This window comes from Etheostoma spectabile, unplaced genomic scaffold (genome assembly GCF_008692095.1).
Source record: "Etheostoma spectabile isolate EspeVRDwgs_2016 unplaced genomic scaffold, UIUC_Espe_1.0 scaffold00019126, whole genome shotgun sequence".
NCBI classification, from domain to species: Eukaryota; Metazoa; Chordata; class Actinopteri; order Perciformes; family Percidae; genus Etheostoma; species Etheostoma spectabile.
In genome coordinates this window covers 5,676-9,258 of record NW_022604690.1, presented here as the reverse complement: position 1 = coordinate 9,258, position 3,583 = coordinate 5,676, and the positions used below count along the sequence as shown (strand labels likewise).

At 40.6% G+C, this 3,583-nt stretch overlaps 2 non-coding genes across 2 annotated transcripts; both read left to right on the top strand.

Moving 5' to 3' along the window:
• Nucleotides 1–787: 787 nt before the first annotated feature.
• Nucleotides 788–859, top strand: trnaa-ugc (transfer RNA alanine (anticodon UGC)). The gene has a single exon. It is a non-coding gene; the product is annotated as a tRNA-Ala (tRNA).
• A 1,826-nt stretch (nucleotides 860–2,685) lies between these two features.
• LOC116683834 (small nucleolar RNA U3) lies at nucleotides 2,686–2,905 on the top strand. Its single transcript, XR_004330710.1, has one exon. It is a non-coding gene; the product is annotated as a small nucleolar RNA U3 (small nucleolar RNA).
• The last annotated feature ends 678 nt before the right edge of the window (nucleotides 2,906–3,583 follow it).

Below are 3,583 nucleotides of genomic sequence, written 5' to 3'. Positions count from 1 at the left end.
TTATGTCTGTGTTTGTGTAATGAATGTCATAAGAGTATTGTCAAAGAAAGGATTGTAGGACCCCAGGAAGAAAAGCTTTTAGTTCATGCTGAAGCTAATGGGGATCCAAATAAAACAAACAAACAGTTATTCAACATTTTTCCCGGGTAGGGGTTTCTGTAGAAACATTCAGGGATGTAGCTCATTGTTAGAAGCGCATGCTTTGCATGTATGAGGCCCCGCGGTTCAATCCCCGGCATCTCCAACAAGTGTTCTGTTACAACAGTCTGTAAAAGAGCTGCAAACCTCTTATTCTGAAGACAAAAGTATTAAAAGGCAATCTCCTTGGTTCATGGTAATAAACTGCAAAAATCAGTCTCAATGACCAGAGGTGTTTTCAAGATTTGCAGTGAACAGTGCATTGTCCTAATGGGGATCAAAAAAACAAAAACAAACAAAATGCATTAGCAGTTTTGCTTCAAGGAAATGTGATTAGTCCAGTGACTAGAAGGGCAATGTTCAAGTAGTTGTTTGGCATGTAGTGTTTTATGGCAACACTGCCAGATGAGCTGTCTGATTATTTTGAACAATAGCTACTTTTGACGCAAAACATTTTACCAAAATTGGAAATGAATTTTGGTTTAAAAAGGAAATGCAGCTGGATTTGTCACTGACTTGAAAGGCTATGGTCAGGTAGATCGTCATGGGGTCTTTCATGGCTCCACTGACCGAGTCCATTTTCCGATAGCGTTCTTCTTCTCATATTCAATGATCTTAGAAAAAAGTTAAAGAAATTCAGAAACATTGAGGGGATGTAGCTCAGTGGTAGAGCGCATGCTTTGCATGTATGAGGACCTGGGTTCAATCCCCGGCATCTCCAGCTGGTAGCCTTGTCCAGTCTGTCAAAGAGTTGCAGAAGCTCTTATTCTGAAAGAGAAATGAAACAATGCAGCGAGTATTAAAAGGCCATAAAGTGGATGTGAACTTATCAAGTGTCTAAAAACTCGGTGCACTTTACCCATGTCCTGCTTTACTCAACAATTGAAAAGGATTAGTGCATATTTGAATAGCACAGTGTTGTGAGTTGCCGTGACCTCCTTGCATTTATGGTAATTAATGCAAAATCAGTCTCAAGCCCAGATGTGTTCAGATTTGCAGTGAACATTGCTTTGCCCAGTATGGTGGTATAGTGGTGAGCATAGCTGTCTTCCAAGCAATTCACCTGGGTTTGATTCCCAGCCATTGCATTAGTTTTCATTTTGGGATTACTTGCTTTATTTGTGAAGACTAGCCAGAAAGTTACTCGCCCGCCCAACCCAATTTGAAAAATATTAGATCTCTGTTATGGTACAAATAAGGGAGCATATCAATCAATCAAGCTGCCTCCACGAGGATCCACAGACACAGGAAGTGCACTACGATTTGCACTCTGACCGTGTCTGGTAACTACTACTAACCTGTTGAAAAGTTTATCAACAGAGCAGAAAGCAGCAGAAAGGCAACAGGTGTGTTACTTTTCGAGTATGATTTATATCGTAGCAGTGCAAGCATTTATCCCAGGTTTGATTTCCAGCCACCTGCAGTTGCATTTACAACATTACCATTACATGTTTTACCCAGGTTTCTTCTTTTATTCAGTGATATTTCAATTTCCTTGCGGAAGTCATCCCAAAAGGATTAATAAAGATATGTCTAAGTCTATCTCAGAAAAAACTTTTAAAAATCTGAAAATCTTCAGGGGATGTAGCTCAGTGGTAGAGCTCATGCTTTACATGTATGAGGACCTGGCATCTCCAGCAGGTATTATGGTAGAGTCTTTAAAAGAGCTGCAGAAGATATTACCTCCTGTGGTAATCTGACTGGTAGGGTTATAGAACGTAGTGGTAGACTAAGACCTCCTGTGACACAAACTAAGCAGTATGCTCTCTCTTTTATACCTCAGACTATCAGACAGCACAACAAGCACTTTAAATGTACATGTTTTACAGTCTCATTTTACTGTATTTATGTACTTGTACTGTAATATATTTATTGTATTACGCTCCAGTTTTTATGGGTGTCATGGTGGTATGAGCACCGTAGTTCCATTTTTATAGATGAAACTTGTCATGCCAGCAGGCATTACAGAAATTAATGCTTTGTTAAACACCAACAAACAGGAAATACACTTAGCTCACATACAAAGCACAGGAAATAGCAGAGGATGGTTTCGATCCACCGACCTCTGGGTTATGGGCCCAGCACGCTTCCGCTGCGCCACTCTGCTCTACTGCTTGTGGCAATGGGCTGGAAAATATGTAATTGACATTTTTGAGGCGAGGTTTGGGATCCTGTGGCAACCAAGGCTCCAACAGCTTACGGGTTGTAAAGTTTAAACATTTGGTAGACTTTCTACTAATTTTATGTGAGCTTCCTGATTACTCACACATTGACTATTCACAAGTAACACTTGTGATTGGCTGGTGTTTATGCAAAGAAAGGACTGGAGCATTTATTGTAGAGATAAGTATGCTGACACTGAAGTATTGAGACAACAGTGACTGAAAATCTAATTCAATCTACATATGGGCTTCTTAAGATCTAAATAGATTTTCTCACCTCAGAGTCATCTGGAGCACGTAACGATTAGCTTCTGTCCCTCTGAACCCTGAGTGACAATCACTCTGTAGTGAATGAGATGCAGTTCCCCCCCCCCTCAGTCTAACCAAGACTATACTTTCAGGGATCGTTTCTAGAGATTTTCTGACTTGAGGAATGTGTTTCTAAAGTGTTAGGTCTCGCTGACCACGATGATGATGAGTGTGATATTCCTTTCTGAGCGTGAAGCTGACAGAGAGTAATGATTCACTTCATATGCTCTCTGTCATTGATGATTGTTCTTTGCTTCTTTATGGAGTATTGAGGAAAGGAATATGATCAGAATGGTAGTAGTAGATATGTGGAAACTAACATGTGTGAAGGTAACAAAACCTGCTAAGCTTTTAATTAACTGAAGTTATAATCGGTCTCAAAGTATGTTTGGTCCATGGTAACAAGGTTACTTGAAAGGGTTAACACCTTCTTTCTTGACTTCGTAATACCTTATGTCCAGTGTAAAAATATAAACTGAGTTAAGCCATAATTCATTTTCATTCTACCTTTGCTTTTCCTACTTTGACATGTCAAAAAGGTGCATTGTTTGAAAGCCCATCTCTACACATCCATGTTCCACTCCACAGGTGTTCCACTTGACTAATCAGACTGTGTGGCCTTTACAGGCTCAGCTTGATTGACATGTATTAAAGGGGTGGAACGGTCCACTGAGGTCCCTGTGGACGGGATGGCATGTTGTAACGAGGTTTGAGTACATACAGCAATACTTGAAGCCAGGTTACTTCACGAGTGGAAACGGGGCATTGAAGGTGATGTGTAAATCCTGATTGATTCAGTGATTTTTTTGGCCCTGTTTGTATTTGGATCTAAAGGCTGGTAACCACTGTAGTGAGGAGACGTTGGACAGTTTTTTTGTCTCGTTCCAGTGATTGGCAGGTCTGGGTGAAGGCGTTGGATATGCGTTAGCATGTTGATGTATTTCCACTCACGCACCAACAACGCCGACCCACAG